The sequence below is a fragment of the Protomyctophum parallelum genome, assembly GCF_964188405.1.
Source record: "Protomyctophum parallelum genome assembly, chromosome: 18".
NCBI lineage: Eukaryota > Metazoa > Chordata > Actinopteri > Myctophiformes > Myctophidae > Protomyctophum > Protomyctophum parallelum.
The window spans coordinates 40485815-40509096 of NC_139716.1; the positions used below are offsets into that span (position 1 = coordinate 40485815).

General features: G+C 44.7%; 1 protein-coding gene across 2 annotated transcripts in view; it reads left to right on the forward strand.

Annotated features, from left to right (window-relative positions):
• The window catches only part of rbpjb (recombination signal binding protein for immunoglobulin kappa J region b), a 77253-nt gene that overhangs the window by 631 nt on the left and 53340 nt on the right, over window positions 1–23282 (forward strand). The gene's annotated exons all lie outside the window — the stretch shown is intronic.

The window sequence follows — 23282 nt, forward strand, 5'->3', positions numbered from 1 at the left end:
GCCGTGCGTTTGTTTCACGGACGTGTTATTTAATTAAGCAGATGGATGTGATTCACGGGGCTAACGGGGTTAGCCAGCGATGTGTGGCTCACAGCACAGTGGCTGTGTGTGTGTGTGTGTGGGGAACACGTTTTTGCATGCGGCGGCTTTGTCAGCATCAAGGCTCTGCATGGAGCTTAATTCGTTCTATTCTCCTTCGCCGTTTATTAAAAAGAGCCACAAACTCCTCTGTGCGTGTCGTGTTTGTTGTTGACAACGTGCGATAGTTTTGACGCAAAGTCAAACATTGTCCAAGTCATCAATTCAATGCCGAATAGAGAGGGATATATTATAGCATGTGTAATCAACGTGTACTTTCTGAGTATAGTTGCCCCACGTTGGTTGCGCATGCATGCCACGACCGTGTTTAGAATAAAATAGTGCGGCGCCTGTTTGTTTACTAAACAGTCCCGCACTGCACTGTGCGTGCTGCTTAGCCGAAGATTTAGACTCTCCTAGATGTATTTGATCGATTCTGTCATTTAAAATGTTAGAATCAATAAAAATACACCTACGGCTATACGTGCTGCTATCATCTGAACCAACGTTTAATTATCATTTTATGTGTCGAGTGCACTCAAGGACAGCCTCGACGGCAGTTGATTGAATTTCCTAACACCTACAGCCATGTGTGTGTTAATGATCAGTTTAATCAAATTCTCTAAAGAAAAATGTCATCTATTCCTCCTTGGCAGAGGGGTGCTGCTGCAAACAACGTTCAATGCGTTTCCTCGTAGGCTATACGAGATTATTGGATAAGGGTGTTGTAAAAAAAGAGTTATCTAATAGCAGTTTGCACAACTTTGTCCATGAAATAAATTGTTGCAGGATTTCATCCTAAATATTTTAGTCTTTACCAGTGCCACTGGATTATTTAGCTCGCTGTTAAAGCAGAATGATGGCGCTTTTGTAGGTTTTATTTAACCTAATTGGAGTATGTTAATAACATAATCAGTTTTGTTAAAATGCATGCTGCCTCGACCCCAGCGCCGTTAGATGAGTGGCATAATGAAATGTTGTCGTTTACAGCCACTCTAGTAAACCCTATCTGATTAAAATGATTTGCCTGCACATTAGCCAAACACAAGCCTTTTTTGTACTGTCCAGGCAGTAATCCCCACAGACAGCTCAGTGGGTGACAGACATTAGCTGGGCTTGCTGTTGGAGGTGTGTGTGTGTGTGTGTGTGTGTGTGTGGGGGGGGGGCTGTCATGGGTGGCTGTGCATGTTCATTTGGGGTTTTCCAGCGGACCTGAGCTGATTTCAGTTGAGAGAGAGAGAGGGAGTGAGCGAGAGAGAGGGCAGACGGGTCAGGTCTGGGTGGCTGGCCACCTGTCCAGATGATATCTCCAGAGTCTTGTGTGTGTATTCACGAGCGTGTTTTTCTGTCGGAGGCGGAGGGAGTGGAGCAGATAAAGATGGGAGGGGGGGGGGGGGGTTTAACAGAAAATTAAAGGGCCATAAGGGGTCTTTATTAGCATTTGGCTGGCCACGTCAACGGCTAGATCCCTGACCACAGCCCAGAGCCCCCCTCCTTCACCTTTAACTCGTTTTAGGCAACTGTGGGTCAAAATAATGATCATTCATGATATATAGCAAGGGCATGGAAGGGTCGGTTACTGTAGCAGTAGTTCTTGAATCTTGATGACCGTTGGTGTTGTATGTCACGGTATTACTGCTTGCAGCGTAACTAAAACAAGCATGTTCGTAAGGTCTTGAAATTGAAATGCTTCCTTTAAAAAATACAAATTACATTTCTGTAGTATAAATTCTAAATAACTATTGGTCCGCTATGAATTTAATTTGTGTAAAAGCAGCAGTGTGGCCCGGATCGCTGACCTGGCAGTCCGGGCTCCTAGGCTCCGGTGTAGCCTGGCAGCACGACGCGGGTTCGAGTCCAGATCCTCCACGGCCTTTGCTGCGTGCGTCACTCTGCATCTGCCTCTGCCCATTTCCTGTCTACCTAGCAGCTACTGTACTCGATACATGTAAAGTGTCAGTGCATGCAACACAACCCATTTGCAGACAACATATACTACAAATGCAGTGTAAAGCAGTTTTAAGCTCTCTGCCAAAGGGTTAAGGGTTTGTAAAGATGTCCATAGATATGTACTAAAGAAGGTCAAGCTAACTAAACTAACTCAAGCATTAATGACTTGAATGGGAATGACCTGTATCTGCTTGGCTTGAGGGTAGGTGGTTTGTGTGTCTGTGTGTGTGTGTGTGTGTGTCTGAGAGATATCTGGGCCTCAAGTAAATTAATTTGTTTCCAAAGGAAGTTAGTTTTACCTCTGCTGCCAGAACAGTATTGTAGCTAACAATAGTGCCCCTCGAAAAAATTCACGAAAAACGGTGTCCCATGGAATTAGGTAATGGCACTCTGCCTTCCCATCATGCACCTGCATCCCATCCCAAGACGCGCGTGTCACATGATTGGGCGTAGCCAATTGGCAGAAATAATTTGCGGCGCAAACAAAGTAAACTAGAAATGCACTCTGTCTGGTCTGAATCCTTTAGACCAGTTATTGACCTTATTCCAACCTTAAAACGTACCTTCGTTAAGTCACCATCAACAGTCAATAAGGGACCACCATTTTTACCCCGACATTCATACATGCATAGTATTACATACCCAGCCAATCACCAAATCGTACCTTGGTTACGTCATCAAGAATGGTGGTCCCTTATTGGCCGACGATTACAGTACTTGCGCTAGTAATAATATTGCATGCACAATCTGCACATTGAAGGTGGTGAAAGAAGCCTACATTGGTGCCAGAGCACAGATCAATGTCACGCGAGGGGCCCAGGCACGCGGAGCGCCATGGCATTTGGAGATAGAGCTCCATCAGTGTTAGCCTAGTACATTGTTACGGAAGAGGGTGCCATGGAATGAATGCCTTGCTACCAAGAAGATGGAAAAACAGGCAGGTGAAGGAAGCACCATTTTCTTCTTAGTCTATTTAGTAGATCCTGGACCTAAGCATGCAGCCCTGAATTTCGTGAGGAAAATAAATAAGAAAATAAGAAAAAGCAGATAGTGTTGCCCTATTCCCCCCCCCCCCCCCCCCCTGTCTGCCAGAGAGCGTGTGATAGCTGAAAGAGCAGCACTGTTCACCTGGGATGATACAAGCATGAATCACTTATTTCAACACAATACTACCTCTGCTCTGCCCTGGGGGGACGAGATTCCATTTAGTTCATCGCCCTCCCCCTTTCAACCCATCGCTGGAAAGAAAACACACACACACACACACACACACGCACACACACACACACACGCACGCGCACACAATGAATGGAGGTATCTTTCAGGCCAAAAGGCAAGCCTCTCTTTGCTGGTGCACTGATACCATTGAACCTGGCTATGAGAGACTGAAGCCGCGTGTGTGTGATTTTCTTTTTTCCTCTTTTTTTTTGCAAAGACCTCTTGAGATTGTATTTTGCTTTGGGGTTGTAGTCAGACTCTGTGTGTGATGCTGTGAGTCAGGGCTTTTTTGCGGGGGGAGCATGGGGTGTTACCTAGGAACACGAGTTGATGTGTGTGTGTGTGTGTGTCTGACTGACTGACTGTGTGTTTGTGTGTGTGTGTGCATGTGCACACATTCCCTGGGGTCCTCTCCTCTTCCATCCTCCCCTTTTATGAAAGGAGAGGTTCAGAGAGAGCAGCAGATGTGGAAGCGCTGACCTTTTTGGTGGCGAAGGCTGTGGCTAGAGTTAAAAGAGGTGCCGCTCTGAGCCCTCACCCCAACCCCCCCGAAGCATGTCCACACGCACACTCTACCTGAGCAGCAGCATTGACGGATAATTTAATGGTGGAAGCAATACAAGCTGGTAAAAAAATACCTGATCTGTATGCCACCCTGGGGGGGGGGGGGTGCATGGGCCCCCAACCTCCAAACCTGCACTCTAGCCAGCCAGGAGATGTGAACATCTTCAAAGGCATCACAGAGCCGGGGGGATAACGGTACAGACTGCAAACTAAGGCAAGCTACCCAAATAAGTGTGCCGGTCCACCACTGGACGATTTAAGGGTTTTTATACTTGCATACATACAGTAGCCTATTGTGTTGGAAGTTCAACTCGTATCCATTACATCACATGATTGAAATATCCCCCCCAAGCAAAAAAAATCATTCAAGGTTCGGATTCAACATGTTTGGCTGTGTGATGACGCGCCTCTTAAGGTACCACACAGTACACACCCTTGCCGACCTTAGTCTGCTTTTTTCTGCATTTCTTGTTGCCCTCTCTCTCTCTCTCTCTCTCTCTCTCTCTCTCTCTCTCTCTCTCTCTCTCTCTCTCTCTCTCTCTCTCTCTCTCTCTCAATGTGTCTCATTCTCACTCTCGAAGGAAGCCTCTGCAGGAGAAACCCAGGGGGGATGAAAATGCACATTTTTTTGTAATTTGACTTGGCTCACTGCCAACTTGGCACTCCACCTTGTTCTTGGTCCTCACTCCTCAGCCACATGTTGGTGTGTGTGTGCGTGTGGGGTAGAGCAGAGCGTGTCCGTCCTTCTGAATTAGCCCAGCCATGCTATGTCTCATGTCGTGGTTCCCTTCCTATGACTTAGAAGCAAGTGGCTTTCTCTATCGATCATGCATTTGATTAACCTTTATGTGGGCGTGAGGACGGCTGTGGGAGTGCGTGGGGAGGGGGGTGTCTCACATTTCCTAATTCTCCAAAGCCCGGGGCCTGAAAAGGGGGCTCAGATTCCTCCTGCAAGAGAGCGGGAGCGAGTGAGCATTATTTACTTGTGCAAGGCTCGGAAAGCATTAGATCTGCTGCTGAGCTCATACTTTTATCTCGAGCATAGTCGCTACCACTCGGTGTGGTGTTCAAAAACAGCCCCAGTGTCGTGTTTGATAGAGGCCCCCACATCCTTGCAGTGTTGTTGTTAGCCGTGTATGTGCTAATCTACTCGTAAGTCTGAAGAAACTAAAGGATAGGAATTAGGGGGAGACGGCGTAATAGAGAGTCAAGGGAGACAGCTCATCCTCTCTATTTTCTCACCCTGACTTCCAAGAGAATTTCCTCAGCCCCTGCTTTTGCCCTTCTCTGCCCCCTGTTCCGTTTGCTGTTGGTAGAGATTACAGCATCACCAAGGGATCGGTGGTTTCTGGCACATCAGCAGTTTTTTTTACCCGCCTCCACTCTACCGTTGCTCCACAGTCAGGATGTTTCATTCAGAAAACATGAAGTGACCCCCCCCCCCCACACACACACCACTCCATGGCAACTGGAGTCAGACTTGTGTGTGTGTGTGTGTGTGTGTGTGTGTGTGTGTGTGGTCTTCTACTCGTCCATTTTTGTTTTTCCGCTGAAAAGAGCAAAGTGGTTGTGTTAATGTGTTTCCCCAGGGGTGAGAAGGGGGGGTTTGTTGTTGAACAATCCTGGGCGCTCTCTGCCAACCTCGGGAGAGCAACGGATTGACCTCATGCTTCCTTCATCCAAGCCGCTTCTTTTCACCTGACAGGGGGGAGTTTCCCCGGGTGGATGTAGCGCGTGGAAGGAACACGTTATTCCAACCAGTTCCTTTCCCCTCCATCAGGCGCCCCGGCTGGCCAGGGGGAGGCAGTTTAGAGACCAGGATTACTGCATATTGTTTGTGAGGGTACCTACCTAACATGCAAACTCCACACAGAAAGGCCCTTTTGCCAACCCCATCCATGATATGGGCGGTGATGACGCAGTGCAGAGAAGTGGGAATCAAACCCAGGACCTTCTAGTTGTGAGGTGACAGCGCCATTGTTTTCTGTAATTGCTATGATGGCGCACCGTCTACTTCATTCACTTATTTGACATTGTATTGACCAGTGTATAATGAAATGTCCTACCCGGACATTCCTGTTAACATGCAGATTGGTTAAAATATCGTTTTATTCATTAGAATAAGTCCTGGATTGTAGCTTTAATTGGTGAGAAACAAGTCATGCCAAGGCCTCTTTAATAGACAAGGATATGCTGTTCTAAGCTACCAGGAGAATTCACCAGAGAGACTGGCTTCAGAAAAGGCTTATTTTCTGACATGGTTGGCCCAGATAATTGCCTTGTTATTCTTGACTGTGTTTGTTGGAGCTCGCCGGGGTTGTCAAAAGTGTCTGGTTTGGAATCAGAATGCTCTCTCTAGTATCTGGTAAACCTTTTTCTCTCCATCCATTCACACGCCAGTCGACTGAAATCCACAGATTCTCCCACGAATGGGAAAACCCCCCCTGCAGCCACACCGTCCCAGCCCATGAGCAAACTGCTGCTTGTGACCGCATCAGATAAACTGGGAGTGGCAACTAGTAAGCCACCCCATGGATTAGCTCTTTTGGAAGAAACATCTTGATATAGCCTGGGCCTGCCGGTTGCACCATCTGAAAGGCTCTTGTCTTTGAGGCTCGGCCTCAAGACCATAGAATAATAGACTTGAAGCCCTCCTTGCTTCCTTCCTCTGTGAAGTTAAGATGTTAAATAGGACATTTTTGATGAATCTGTTCGGCTTCATAATTAAGTCTTTCACATTTCTTTTGCTCATGTCATTGAGGCTAATTGTTACTTAGTAGTGTGAGGATGGAGCAAGGATTAGTTGAGTGAGTCAATTTATTTGCCTGCTGATAAAACTATAATCATGAATGTATGTGTATAGAATGTGTAAACGAACATACAGGGTTGATTAATATAATCTCTGGATGCATGAAACTGCTTTATTTCTTATGGAATTCTACCCTGTAAATTGTCCATCCATCTTCAACCGCTTATCCGTAGTTGGGTCGCAGGGGCAACAGCTCCACCAGAGAGCTCCAGACTTCACTCTCCAGAGCAACATTAGTGACTTCCTCCTGGGGGATCCCGAGACGTTCCAAGGCCAGTGAGTCGATGTAATCCTTCCATCTGCGCCTTGGTCTGAGTGCAGTACTTTCATCCAACGGAGCATTGGTCCGAACGACAACCTACCTCCTCCCTCACCCTAACCCTAACCTCCCCCGGGGCAGACACCTAAACCTAACCGCAACCCTCTCCCGACCCGCAGCGCACCTCGGAGCATTGCTCCTTCGGAGCAATGCTCTGTCGGATGATAGTATGCCTCCCCCTTGGTCTGCCTCGGGGTCTCCTCTCAGTGGGACGTGCATCGAGGACCTCCCTAGGGAGACGCCCGAGAGGCATCCTAACCAGATGCCCGAACCACCTAAGCTGGCTCCTGTCTCTCCCGCGTGACTGAACTTCTCACCCTGTCTCTAAGGGAGATGCCAGCCACCCGTCAGAGAAAACTCATTTCGGCCGCTTGTATTCGCGACCTTATTCTTTCGATCATGACCCACACTTCATGTGAGAGTAGGAACGAAGATTGTTCGGTAGACGGAGAGCTGTAAATTGTATAGCTCACAATTTATAGGCATGCAAAAACCTGTCAGCACAGTGACACTTCTGCTTTGATGTGGGCTAGCCTTTTGCAGATGGGGGGGGGGGGGGGGTGGATGGATACACGGACGGACGGGCTGTTTTACCATATGAAAATTCTATTAACTTGGACATCATTCAAGTCAACATATAACAGCAAGCTATGAGGGATTATGTCTGGTTTTGCAATGTTTTGTCTTTATCCTTAGATGACTTAGATTTTTACTGTCCCAAAGCAAATCTTGTGGAATGTCTGGCGCGCTTACACACACTCGTGGCACGGTGATTAGCTAGATTCGGTACCCCATGGTAGTAGTTTTTTGTGTTAGTGAAATCGTCTTTCCTTCTCTCCCCCTCTCTCTCTCTGATCGAACTCTGAGATGACATTGCACACAGAAACAGAAACAGAGGTTGTCTAGCCCATTCTGACCGGGCACCCATTTTGGTGTCAGCATCATGTTATGCTTTAGCTATTTAAAAATGGCAGATCTACAAGCTCATATCGCGCCACCGAGTGGCGCGATACGAGCTTGTAGGTCTGCTATTTTTTGAAAAATCGAAGAACGACTGACATTTTTAGAATCTGATCTCAGGTCAGAATGGGTTCATCAGACCAGTGTGTGTCCGGCGGAAACCTCGTATGAATCTGATCTCAGGTCAGAATGGGCTAGTAACAACGCCAGTTTGTACTGATGCTGCATGTCGGGTATCTCTATATATGAATGGGAATAATCATATATAAATAATATAGGACGGCCGCCTGAGAATACAGGGTCACAAATGTGACGTCTGGATTTGGACAGAAATGTGAAGTTTGTGACATCTTTGCACCTGTTAAACCTTTTGTTTGTGATGTCCCAACCACACATGGGCATGTTGTGTCACTGAGTTTTTGTGCCATTTGCCACTCCTCCTAGTATGCACAGCTTTGTGTGTAGGTGTGTTTGTAGCACGGAATGTATTTATTTCATTGGCTGATGTATGATGATATATAGGGATGCTCCGATCAGGTTTTTTGGGACCGATCACCGATTGTTTTTCTTATGATCGGCCGATACCGACAGGTCCGATACCGTTACTGATCTTGTGAAATGTTGCACATTTTTATATTTCCAAAATGATTATGTTAAAAACCCACGTCAAAACTGTTCCTGTGTGTGGGGAGGAAGGGCAGAATGTTTAGGCCAAAAATGCAAAATGATGTTGTACTATATATATCTGATTGACGGAGCATTGATTATCGGAGCATCTCTAATGATATATGATAAGAGCACCCTCACATCACACAAGTGTGATGTTTTTTCATTGTATTTGTTGCTGCATTGCTAACTCCATATGGTTTATGGTTGAGTCATAGTGGCATGAGTGTGATGATGTGGTCCGCTGACCTGCCGACCATTTCTAATGTAGGAATAATTGGATAGAAGAATATACTGTGTGAAGTTCAATTTGTGGTTCTGTATTTATACAGCGGCCCACATATGGACACATGCCCGACATCAGCAGAAATCTTGTGTTGCTAAGCAATATTTGTACATTGGTACAAATATATATATATATATATATATATGTGTTTAACCTTTGTACTGTGTGGTAGCTTAAGCTTTATACATCTTCTCGTTTATTTCCTTTATGGCATTAATTAGACCCATCTAGGGAGAAAGAAAGTGTAGTGTAGTGTTTGTTGTGTAGTTGTGTTGTTTCACCACAACCTCAGCCTGTTCTGTGGCATTCCACATGTGTATGTCTGTAGTCTGTTTTTAATTGCAGGTTGCGGGATTCTGTCCGTGACTTGTGCCAGTGGCGGGGGGGGCCCTAATAACCCATTCTGACCGGGCACCCATTTTGGTGTCAGCGTCATGTCATGCTTTAGCTATTTAAAAATAGCAGATCTACAAGCTCATATCGCGCCACCGAGTGGCGCGATACGAGCTTGTAGGTCTGCTATTTTTGAAAAATCGAAGAGCGACTGACATTTTTTAAATCTGATCTCAGGTCAGAATGGGTTCATCAGACCAGTGTGTGTCCAGTGGAAACCTCGTATAGAATCTGATCTCAGGTCAGAATGGGATAACAAGGTTCCAAAAGCCTGCCTCAAGGGGCACCACTAGCGATGGCTTTTGCCCTTGCGAGTGATGGGCACCACTAGCGATGGCTTTTGCCCTTGCGAGTGATGGGCACCACTAGCGATGGCTTTTGCCCTTGCGAGTGATGATGGCATCCCAAAAATATGGCAATTCTGCATCACCCAGGCGAGAGAGATGTAGGGAGGAATGCATGGAAAGGATGGAAGCAAATAGACGACAGGCTTGGGAAGGGACATAGCAAGAACGTCAGGAATGGTTGGGAGGGGTGAGGGACAGCAGGGAAATTGCACCGTTATCTGCAGTGTGTCTTTGCATTGTCTCCTGTTTTGCTAACGGCTACCAGGGGTGATATTTCCTCCCTCATTCTGGAGAAGAATCCGCCTTGTGGAATTCCTGCAGACGTCGCCTAGATTTACAATGAAGTAGCAAGCACGTGTGGGCTAGTTTAGAGGAACACTATTGATTGTGGTTGGGGAGACAAATGGTTTCTTGAAAAGGCAGGGGTGCTGGTGGTGGTGGAGCCCGTTACTGTTGTGGTTGTCAGTTGAACTTCAGACATGTGGCTTCACGTTGTGTTCCCTGCTGTTTGTTGTCATATTGCAAAACAAAATCATCTGTCATTTAAAATCTGGAAAGTATAAAAAATTTACCCAATTGACAAGTGTTGTTGAAATTATGCCAACGGGCTCTCGCGTGGGATCATAGAACTTACCATGGCCTATATGAATTGCGCGAAAGCAACGCAGATGTGAGTAATTTGTTACTCCGCTGTGCTCAATGTGGATTTCAGTGCGTCTGTGTGGTTGAGATCTCTTGACACCACCGTTGATTTCTTGTTGTGTATATATCATTGACACTGTCTCTCTGCTACAGACTCATGCAGAGACAAGACAGTGGGTTGTGAAAAAGAGGAATTTGCGTAGCAGGAATGAAAGTACTTCTCTCCCTCTCGCTCTCCCGTCATGACGACGCCGAAATCAAATCAGACAGTAGGCAGAAGGTGACAAACTCATCAACCCCCCCTACACACGCGCGCGCGCCACAGCCCACTGCAGTTGGTTTGCTGAGGATCTCGCAACATGTGGGCTAAAGGTCGCTGAGGTTTCTCAGAATGTCTGACTCTCTTCCTTTCTCTTTCTCTCCCTCCAGTCTTTTCCCTGCCAAAGAATTCTGTGTTTTCTCCCATCCAATCAGTCCTTGGGTCCAGTCTGTGGTGGTGCAGTGATTTGCTGGGCAGAACTAAAGGCCAAACTGAGACTCTCCCTCCATACTTAATAGCCGGTTCCAAACAATATGTCATCAAGACCATATGGGGTATTCTTTTTCTGTTTGGTGTTCTTAGTCGGGCACTCGTCAGTCATGTTATTTGAGACGGTTTTCTACCTCGTCAGTCCTGAAAACCTGTTTGCATAGCAATTGGTCCTCAATTGAAACCCGGTTATCAGCTGCATAGCATACTAACAAGTTACATTTTGCGTGTGGCTGTCTTGAATGAGGAATGAGTAGGTGCTGCTGTGTTCTGGTTGAGTTGAAGGACAACTACAGACGTTTACACAGGAGCTGTTCCCCTTCAACGCAACGTGCCTGCGGAAGGCAAACAGACTGAAATAGAAAATTCCGAAAGGGTCTTTATACCTTATTAAATAAATGCGCGTGTGGATCTTCACTGATCGCTGTCTGGCTTCAGGTGAAGGTTGATGCAGTCAACATTCACTTCCCTTCTCTAAAGGGATATTTCACTTAAAAAAAACCTTTTGGTCATTTTATTGTCTACGCAGGCTGATGTGAACACCCCAGACAGTTTTTAAGTTGCTTGATTCAGTATTTAGATATTTGATATTCATTTTTGCTGCCCCCCCTTCTTCTTATTCATCAAAAACACGTCCTTTTTTTCTGATGGCTGATACTGCCAGTGTTTATTTTTATTACTTTTTGAGGGGCGCTAGCCCCTCCTATGTCCAGCGTTTGTGTAAACACAAACATTGGTTTGTGATTGGCTGATCACCCCATAGCAATGATTTGATTGGCTGAGCAAAGTACATATTGAAGATAAAAGTGAGGACGCAAATTGTGATTGGCCAGAAAGAGATGATGATAAGAGCGCCCCTCACTTCACATGGGTTTGATTGATTTTATTTATTTTTGAGGGGGCACTAGCCCCTCCTATGCCCAGCTTTGTGTGTCTATGTGTACCACGGAACGTGATGATTTGATTGGCTGAGCACGACGGAACGTGATGATGTATGTCATGATATAAAAGCGCCCCTCACTTCACACGAGTGTGATTTCTTTTTTTTTTGGAAAAGCATCAGGAATAAGGCTCTATTAAAATATGTATGAGTCACCAGAACAAAAGGACGGGTGTTTTCGATTAATCTAACAAGGTTAAAATGGAGTTTGACCTTACAATGGGTTTGTATAGGAAGTTAAAATGAATATATATATATAAAAAATGAAATAAAATATCTAAATACTGAATCAAGCAACTTAAAAACGGTCTGGCCTCTGGGGGTACTGTAACTGTTCAGCCCGAGTAGACGATGAAATGACCAAAAGATTTGTTCTTTTTAAAGTGAAACATAAGTGTTATCAGTGTATCATGGCCTTGGCAGAGGAAAGTGCTGAGGAGGAAAGAGGGAGGGTGAGGGTCATTCAGAGTTCAGGGCAACCAGGTCCCTCACTCTCTTCCTGACACCCTAAGGCTTAAGCCTATGTATGGCCTGTCACAACCAACCTGTTGCGAACATTGAGGCAGGATTAGCCTATGGCCTGGACTACACCAGTACGTAGTATTTTGTTTTCTAAACGGATATTCTTTCCTCCGTTAAAAAAATTAATCCCCTGCCCATACGACAAACGCAGAAACGCATTGAGCACAGGAGAGAGTCACTGCAGTAGGAGGCTTCCATTGTATTGTATTAGATTTCTTTTATTTTACATTTATTATGAGGGGCCAATTAATACATATGTTTTTAATGAAGGAATAAGTAGCACATTTTGGAAGTGGAACATGTTTCTTGTATTGCCTGTGCATGTCTGTCACTCTGTGCATGATAAATCTCCCCCTCCAAATCTCTCTCCATATCCATATCGCTTAAAAAAATATGATTCTGATTCATGCACCCAACGATGGACACTTTGCAGACCATAGAGAACTTTATTACTTAATAGAAGTGTCACGTGACACGTCCGCAACCAGTTGTGAGCTTGTAGAGTGGCTATTCTCAAGGTGTATAAACCATTCTGAACGGGCACCCATTTTGGTGTCAGCATCATGTTATACTTTAGCTATTGAAAAATAGCAGATCTACAAGCTCATATCGCGCCACCGAGTGGCGCGATACGAGCTTGTAGGTCTGCTATTTTTGAAAAATCGAAGAGCGACTGACATTTCTAGAATCTGATCTCAGGTCAGAATGGGTTAATCAGACCCAGTGTTTGTCCGGCGGAAACCTCGTATGAATCTGATTTCAGGTCAGAATGGGTTAAATACATTTGTCATGTTATTCATATAATGTAATAAGGGACATATTTTTAATATGACCTTGTGTCGTGTGCTTTGCGACGGGACATGACCACGCCATTTGATGCGATTGCATTCACAGTTTCACACTATGCATCTCTCTCTCTCCCCCCCTCCATGACCATGAAACGGAGAACAAAATCCGGCATGTCTACAGTCTATCCTTTGACAAAACATATAATGTCTTATCATAGCCCTGAAATATATACGACCGTCATGTTTCGTCATGTTTCATCCCAATGAATGAACATGTCATACTCATAGGGGATGTGTCACAATATGCGAGGAAATGCATGATTCTCACATCCATGTGGTGTGCACTGGTGTAGCTGTCAGACCAACTTAAAGCACAAGAATAGTTTCACATGGTTATGCACACGCCACGCATAAGACTTGTTGTTAGTGTCCTGCGCAATGACATTTGGCCTGGCGTCCTTATTGTTATAGGTTAATAATATCCACAGTTTCTCTGTAGCGGTCCGCAATTAACCTATTGTTCAAGCTTCGCCCTCCGCACCAATACAAATTAAATCTATCTGGTGGCGACCATGGACTGGACTAGTAGGCTGATAGTATTTATTATTGGATGCAGCATGCAGAGCCTTTGCTCACTGGTGACGTGGTGCAGTTGATGCAACAATGATAAGTTACTTATTAACACAGTGATATAAAAACATGAAAAATCAGATAGGTATCCGTGTAGTTTCTAGGCGCAAGCTGCATCTCTCACCTATATTATAGTAAAAATGATATGCGCTAATACGCGGTGACGTCATCATTTCTCACAAGCTGTTTCGTATGACTACACAGATCCACTGATCCGGATATTTTGGACTCGGTTTCCAAAAAAACCTCTGTTTGAGTGGCCGAAACGCCGCTTGTGGCTGAAAGGCCCAAAAAATGCACAAAAAAATTCGTTTTGAAAAAGATCCATATATACGTATAGCCCAGGCCTATGTGTAGTATTCCAGTGACCTTGTGACCAGACCACTTCAGTCAGTTGAGCAAAGTCCATAGGCTGTTTTGTATATGTCAGGAGACAGAATGTGTCTTCTTCAGGCCTACGTATGCATGATGCCATGCACACAGTCTGATATTTTTGCAACAAAAATAATGTACAAAACCTTTATACATACATGCTACGAATTTGTCATCCGGCGGGGGTTATTTTTTACTAAACCAAATATTTCATCCGAACATTTGACAGGGTCAAGGCCAACAACTCTACAATCCGAATGGCGGGTATTTTACGCTGTAGACTGATGCATACGGTGGCCTTGCTGCCTGCATTGCTTTGTTCTTAACCACTGCTTTTATTAAAACATTCGCTTAAATCTTGTATTTTACCTTTCTCTTTCATGTAGAGGTGAAGAAACTGATGAAACCTCCGCAACGATTTTGTCAAAGTTAAACAACAGCAAACTCATCATTAAAGGATCTATTTAACCCATTCGGGACGGGAACCCCTTTTGGTGTTTTAAGCATTATGTTATACTTTAGCTGTTGAAAAACAGCACCGTGTGCCGCCGCGCTACGAGCTTGTAGATCTGCTACTTTTTGAAAAATCGTGGAAATGTGGCGCAAAACGTTTGAGTTGAAGAGATTCAGTCTCTCAGACAGAATTGTACATTATGTTTAAAATGACAGCAATTCTATCAATTTGAACACTTTATAGTTCCATTGAGGCTGACCGGCAATCCTGGTCAATTCTTATTTCACGAAGAACTGAAGGTTGTCTGAAATGTCTGAATGGAGCTAGTGGTGAACACAGAACACACACAGACACACACACACTCACACGCACACACACACACACACACACACACACACACACACACACACACACACACACACACACACACACACACACACACACAGAGGATTAAGCTGTGGCATTTGCAAAGGGAAACTCAAAAGATGGAGCAAGCATTGAAGTAGGCGTGCGCAAGCAAGTAGCTGCTACACCTAAAAGTGACACATCCCATCATTCGATTTTTTTTGTCAGACAAATAGCCTTTCAGAGCAGCCTAAACCAAGGAATGGCAATGAGTAAGTGTATTAGATGTTGTTAGAAATACATGCAGCTCAGTTTGGCTTTATAAAAGGCCACAGGGCAAGCACATGATAACCATCCTTCCTTGTACTCAATTTTAGGATTATCTCTTGAGGGCTGTTGGACAATTTCTGAGAGACTACTCTGCATTTTGAAACATCTTGAACAGTTTCTTGTCACTTATGAACCATATTTTAGAATTTTCCAAATGCTTTGCGCGTGTGTGACTGCGTGTGTGTGCGCATGTTGTGTTGTGTGTTGTTTTGGCCAAATCTCTGCTCCTGCGTATGGATGCTTTCATTTTTTGCATTCACATTGTAAAGTGTTTTCAGCAATTAATATAGTTTTGGGACATGATGGTGTCGGTGCATGTGAATTACTTTCCTTTGTAACTATTTTTCATGTTCTGGATTATACTGTGTGTGTGTGTGTGTGTGTGTGTGTGTGTGTGTGTGTGTGTGTACTAGTACACATGTGTTACATGCTGCTGTGTGTGTGTGTAGTGTACTATATTTTATTGTGCATGGCAAAGTACGTGTGGTGATGCAGGATAGCCCAGCAGAGAGAGGCAATGAAGTGAGGCTTTTCTCCCTCTGTCATTATGCTCTCCCATGTCAAAGTGTGTGTGTGTGTGTGTGTGTGTGTGTGTGTGTTCGCACGCGCACTTGAAAACCCAGCCCTAACTCGGGTTCAACTACACACACACACACACACACACACACACACACACACACACACACACACACACACACAACAGGGCGTCTCAGGGCAGCTACCAGGCCTCTGCCATCTGCAGCTAGTCATCTCAACATGTCACACAGCCCTTCAACAGTCCGTTAACTAGAAACCAGTTTGCATGCATTTAGCCAACCTGTGTGTATTTTACACAGATTTCACACGCATATATGCACGCATACGTAGCATACGTATGGTTTGGTCTTTTCTTTTTTCTTTCTTTTAGTCTTTCATGAATCCTTTATTCATCAATTAATTTGCTCATCCGTTCCGTTCACTCCCGACTACATCGGTCGGTCAGAATTGTTTCAGCATTTTGTTCATTTCTGACGTCATCCGTCTTTCTGTCCTTCTCAAATCTGTGCCTACCTGACCCCTTTGCACGCTGTTCTGTTCCTCTCCATCTCTCTCTGTCTCTCCCTAGCTCCCCCCCCCCCCCCCCCCCCGCCGCCTGCCCCCATCCGTTTCTCCGCGGTTCTCTCCAGAGCCGCTCCTCTGCGGCTGCTTGTCCTGCGGTTCCCTCAGGGACGTTCGCTAACAACAGGAAGGATTGTGGGGAATATTTGTGTTGTGCGTCTGCCCCCGGCGCTCCTTTGCACGCTGCTGTGATTGTTGGCATGCAGGGGTGGCACATGCCAGCCACTGATGCCAAGCCAAGCACCGTGCGAAGGGGAGAGTAGAGCTGACGGCCGCCACCATGACACGAGCCACCTCGTTGTGCTTTCTGTCTGCAGTGTCTGACTATGCCCTCCTCCTACTCGCTTCCTCTCTCTTTGTATCGCCTCTCTCTGTCTTGTTCCGTCCGTGTCTCGCTGTCTGGTTCTCTCTCTTTAAACTGTCTCGTTCCATTTCTGTCTCTCACATTTTGTTCAAAGCTGCCCGGGGAAATTAGTTTAGTGTGGGACAAGTTTACAAAATATATATATATATGGCTGATTAATTATGTGCTTGAGTGATGTGGATGTAATGTAGCCTGTTCGGTCTGGCTTATTAGCCAGGCTAGATGTAATGCTCACGCACGCACGCACAATAGTCCATTGAAGGCACGCGTGTGTGTGTGTATATATAAGCAACATTAATTCATAATGCATTGTGTGAAAACTGTTGCTAGAAGGCTTTGTCATTGTGTGTGGTGTTGGGGGGGGGGGTGACATAAGGATGCAGGTATTTCTCAATAGGCCGTGCAATAGCTTGTGCTTGACTTTGAGAAATGTCTCTCGCCTTACCGTGACTCTGAACTCTCATTTTGTTTCTTCCACCAATGCATATAATCAGAGAGGCGGTATAATTATCACCTACCTAAACAAAGATACACACACACACACACACACACACACACACACACACACACACACACACAAGCACGCACGTGTGCACGCGCACACACACACGCAGGCGCAGAGTTACACAATCTTAAGACAAAAAGTTATTCCCATCCATCTTCAATTTTCCCTCCCATGTCTGTTAGGAATACATGTCCTGAGTTGTGATATCTTTTAGCAGTGCATAATGACCTCACTAGAGATTGTCTTTATCCTCCATTAAGTGCTGATTTATGACAGGGGGCCACCCAATGCAAAGCCCACAGGCATTATTTGAGGCATCCTCAAAATGCTATAACATGTTCCAGAGAGAATTGTTTGGGGGTACAATTGAAATGGGCTTATCTGTTTCGCTTTGAGATAACAGCGTCATTAATACAAGGCCTAGTAATAAACACCCTTGACAAACATTTGCAATGCTTTCCTCATTCCTGGCCTTTTCTTTTGGCCCATAGCCCAGGTAATATTTCAGTCAGACAAAAGATTTGGGCATCTCTATGATTTATGGTTTGGGTTCAAGGTTATATTTATGGCAGGCTAGAAACCTAGAATAGCTTTTGACAGATTCATTTGATGACATTCTAACCAGCACTGGCATGTGTATAATGGATTATATGATCGAGTGACTCCGAGTGAACCGCTACAGCACAGAATTGTTCTTTGGCGTCTTTTATAAAACTTGGATAAGCTCCTGCCGCACCTACTTCAGAACCACAGTCTGAGCTGTCTTTGCATATTCGGTGTCACTGAGCTTCCCTGTGTCTGGGAGGCCGGTGGGTGCTGCTGTGAGGTAGTGTGGTGGTGGTGGTGCTCCACTCGTCATAGTAACGGGGGTGTACGTTCACTCAAAATTGTGATATCTGCTATCAGCCCTCGGGCATGGAAAGCAGACACCTTTATGCATCTTATCCCTTATCCCCCCACAACCACCCTCCACCACCCCTACCCTACCCTGCTGTTGCCCCAACGCACACGCGCACAAAGATGCACAGAGTGAGGCCTATATGGAAACACACCCTGTGCCGTACGACGTGTCCATGTAACGTGTGCCGCATTCACACGTAACCCACACATCTCCCACACCAGAGTGCAGCTTTGACCTGCTGCCTAAAACTCTACAGTTCTGAGAAAAGTGTGTGATTTAATAAGATGGATATTCTTTTTGCACCCGAGTGTTAATTAAACTGAACCTCGGCTTCAGTGTGGCGGCATTGATTACCACTTCAATTCTGTTCACAAATTCTGAAAACCTTTTAAATGTCACTTACTTCAATCCACATTATCATAAAACCTTATTAACCCATTCTGAACGGGCACCCATTTTGTTGTCGGCATCATGTTATGCTTTAGCTATTTAAAAATAGCAGATCTACAAGCTCATATCGCGCCACCGAGTGGCGCGATACGAGCTTGTAGGTCTGCTATTTTTGAAAAATCTAAGACACTTTTAGAATCTGATCTCAGGTCAGAATGGGTTAATAATGAAACTGTCAGGATGTAATAGACATTTTTAGAATCTGATCTCAGGTCAGAATGGGTTAAATAGACACATCAACTGAAATGGCCTAAATGCCATGGCCATTGCCAAGCCACGTAAATCTGGGCGGGCCGGGGTGGTGGTGGTCTCGGGAGTGCTCCATCAACCAACATATATTTCTTGGCCTAATGTTGTTATGATCGTGTCTGTATACAAACAAACTACATCATTTGAATGTCTGGCTCTGAAATGTACTGGTTCACAAGCGTTTGTCACTACTACGGCTCGTTTATTTACTTTACTCCTCCCAGAACACCCCGTTCTCATTACTGTTTGAGCTTAGAACATCTGCCTTTTTATATGCATCCGCCCATCTTATCTGCGTAGCATAATACTACTGCGCCCTTCTGCTTTGCCAGTTCTCGTGTGGCCCCTGGCCCCCCATGTACAGCCACTGGCCTCACAAGAACACAGGTCTGTTGTTCTTCAACAGGGGGTCCTCAGAGTTACTACAGGGGGGCTGCCAAATCTTGTGTGATATGATAGTCTATGAAGCCATCAATGAATTCTTTTTTTTTTTTTTTTTAATCTGCAACACAATGTTTTAGTGGGGCTGTGGGGGTCCATGCTTCATCTCCCTCTGCTAAGGGGTCCTTGGCCTGAGAAACGTTGAATACCCCAATTCTGCAGCATAAAGCTGTGCCAGTTCTCTGCACTAAATGCACAGGCAGGAGTCACATAACATCACCTTGTTAGTCCATTATCTAGTTTATCCCCTTTATTCTGATTATTATGTATTACCTTTATGGTGAGAAGCCTACTTGTTGTATTTCACACAACAGTATTGGCTACTCAAGTAGGCTTAATAAATCCCATTTTGGCGAACTGAAAGAGCTCTAGCACTGTGCACTAAACACTCAAACACCAACGTTATACACTTGATGCAGATCTAATATGTAGGGCTTGTAGGCCATCACAATCACAATGGCGTCGGTAGGTGTGACAGCCTACGGTGATGTCAGCCTTGCAAGGCCTATTGATGAAAGAATATATACGGTAGGGCTGAAGCTGAAAGGAGCGAGCGTGTTGACGTTAACGTGTAATGATGGGAGACCCAACTTTGTATTAGCTATCTAGGTATGTTTTGGATTTTGGTCAGTAACCGGTCCTTTACAACGTTTGATGACTTTTTTTCCCTGTTTAATGTCAAGGAAAAGATAATTATTGTTCTGTGTTTATCACGGTACAGCTGACCCTTGCCTTGGGTGTTGAATCATGAATGCCTCTCTTCTACTGTACATTTTCAGTTAACTGATCAGGCCTTCAGTCTTTTTTTTTTTTTAAGATATTTTTTTGCGGCTTACGCCTTTATTGATTTTTTAAGGGATAGAAAGTAGGCTGACAGGAAACGGGAGAGAGATGGGGGGATGACATGCAGTAAAGGCCGTGTCGGGTCCGGGAGTCGAACCCGCGGCACACCGCGACTGGATCACCAGTCCGGTGCCCAGACCGTTACGCTACGGCCTGGGCCTGGGCCTTCAGTCTTTTAATTAAACCAGTAGTCAACTAACATTAGTAAGTATTTGATATATCGAATATCAAAGTACGAATCATTCTGCAGAGAGGTCTGCGGTCTTTAGGCATAAATATTTTACAGCATGCGACAATAAAAAAAAGAAAAGAAAATCTGTATGAATATATAATAACTATTTATGTCCCGTATTGGATCTCCCATAATGTGCAAAAATAGATATTTTTTGGAGGAATCTTCGTGTCATTTTTGGCCAATTTTTTGAAAGCCCTATAAAAGCCGAGCACATCTTTGTATGTTAATGTCATTGCGGCCGCGCACAGCACACGCATCGCCTGCCGTTGACTTCAGGGGTCGCAACCCGACCCTTGACCTTGAGCATGTGAATGATGGCGTCTGAACGCCTATGTGGGTTGTGTATTGTTACTTCAGGGAGGGCCGGGGTCAAGAGGCTAGATGGTGTAGGCAGGGCTGTGTGTCTGTCTGTGAGCATACATGCGTGCTGCGCACACACAGGCAACTGAATATGTAAAGTGGGATAAAAAGAAGACTTGCCTCCATAAAAGGGCTTTGCATTTTTACATTTCTTTATTTTTAACCGCTTTTCACCCTTTTGACTTGAGCATGTCCTCCTAGACCAGTGGTTTTCAACCCTTTTCATGTCAAGGTTCATTATTGTCTCCACCAGGCCGAAGGCATGGGGAGAGTATGTTTTGCACTCCATCCATCCGTCTGTGTGTCCGTCTGTGAATCGCTAATCTCTGGCGCCGTTGGTGTGAACGCAGCGTTTTTTGACAGTACACCGTGACCTACAGATGTTGTCCAAACATCACGCAAATTGGTACACAGTCTTTCTATAGCTATTAAACAAAACTTTCAGATTTTTCATACTCCATCATGATTGGTTAAGATTGGCTTCCAAAGTTTGCAGGAGTGCTCCTTTTTTTAATATTTCTATTGAATTTTTAGTTTTGTAGATACAGAATGTGTTATGTATACAAATAGAGTAGAACAAACTAGAAAAGTATAAATTAAAAGCACAATACTACAATAAAAACAAAGACAAAAAGAAAAGGGCAAGCAGCACATCATCAGCATGAAGCTATGGATACACAATACAGTTAGATATTCATAAAATATATATGTGTAGTACACACGACACACACGGGTACATCAGAGGCCAAATTGCGAGAGTACAGCTGGCGCTCACCAATCCAATGAATCACTTCCTTTATAAATCAGAGTAGATAGATCCCTGGGCAAGTCATCTATGAGCGGCCGCCAAATATTCATAAAGTTGTTTTCTCTCTACTTTTAATTTGGCACAGAGTCTTTCTTTCCATTGGAAGAACTCTGTAGATTTCTCTATACCACTGAGTTACTGATGGAGGTTTTTCGTGAATCCAATTGAACAAAATGCATTTTCTAGCTACGCAGAGAAGAAGTTTGATGGCAGCCCTAATAACAATTGCCCAGGACCTTTACAGATCGTAGACGTCATAATTGAACTAAATTATTTTGTCGCACACGACCAAAACCTGGCAATCTTGGGACATTCCCAGAAACGGTGTGTATATACCTCTTTTTGCATTTAACCCATTCTGACCTGAGATCAGATTCATACGAGGTTTCCACTGGACACACACTGGTCTGATTAACCCATTCTGACCTGAGATCAGATTCTAAAAATGTCAGTCGTTCTTCGATTTTTCAAAAATAGCAGACCTACAAGCTCGTAGCGCGCCACTCGGTGGCGCGCTACGAGCTTGTAGATCTGCTATTTTTAAATAGCTAAAGCATAACATGATGCTGACACCAAAATAGGTGCCCGTTCAGAATGGGTTAATGCACAATGGAGACCTACTGGTCTGAGATCGGTTTCAGGTATTCAGGTATTCTGTGTTGCCTATGAAGAATCCTGTATCTCTTTGAACCTATTACTTATAAAAATAGAGTGGGAAGATTGAATGCATTCAGACCAACAATCTTGGTCGTACTCTGTTTGGAAGTCCTTTTCCCATCTCCTCGCCACATTGTCCATATTATGTTTGTCGTAACTCAGAAAAGTATCATAAAAATAATATGAAATCAAGCCTTGAAGCCTTTCTTAGTATAATGCATAATGGAGTCCTCCAAGTTGTTTTTTTGTCAGGCGAAACCTGAGATACAACAGGCCTGTTTTTATTAGTGACCTAGTCATGACTGACTGCCCCCCTAAGCCAATGGGAGTCTGACCCCATACTGCCTAAGCCAATGGGAGTCTACTCAGTCTGAACCACTCGTGTAGCCAATCGCGTAGTAGCGACCTAGTCATGATTGGCTGCCTCCTAAGCTTATGACACGCGCACTGCGGAAGTCACTGCAACGCCGGAGCGGCTGACAACATCAGCATCTAATGTTATGATCTAACTGTAGAGCAGAAAAGCCATAACAAAACAGTGATTTAACCAACAGAAGAATGTCGCAAACGGACGAAAACAACGACCGCGAAGTTGTGACAGAGAAACATACACGTTACCAAAAAAAAGGAAATGTTAGGAACAAATACACAATGGAGACAGCGCTTGTTTCACCTGACAAATATGGCCGTCATCATTTCTTGTTTATTTTGCATTGTCAAATATTTTATTTATTATGCCAGTTGAGTTTGCTAGCCGCAGATTCTGGTTAACCCATTCTGACCTGAGATCAGATTCATACGACGTTTCCACTGGGACACACACTGGTCTGAGGAACCCATTCTGACCTGAGATCAGATTCTAGAAATGTCAGTCGCTCTTCGATTTTTCAAAAAATAGCAGACCTACAAGCTCGTATCGCGCCACTCGGTGGCGCGATATGAGCTTGTAGATCTGCTATTTTTCAATAGCTAAAGCATAACATGATGCCGACACCAAAATGGGTGCCCGGTCAGAATGGGTTAACACACCATCGCCCATGACGTAAATCACCGTCGAGTTCAAGTGCACAGTTCATGTGCCCGAGACGGAGATTGATAATCTCCGTCAAATTAGTGCTATGAAAACTGATCCATCGTCGGCAAGCCTAAAGTCGCTTGCTGCTGACGATGGGCACATTTTATTAATGGCTTAAATAGCCCCGGGCCCTCAAGGTGTTTTAATGAGGTTG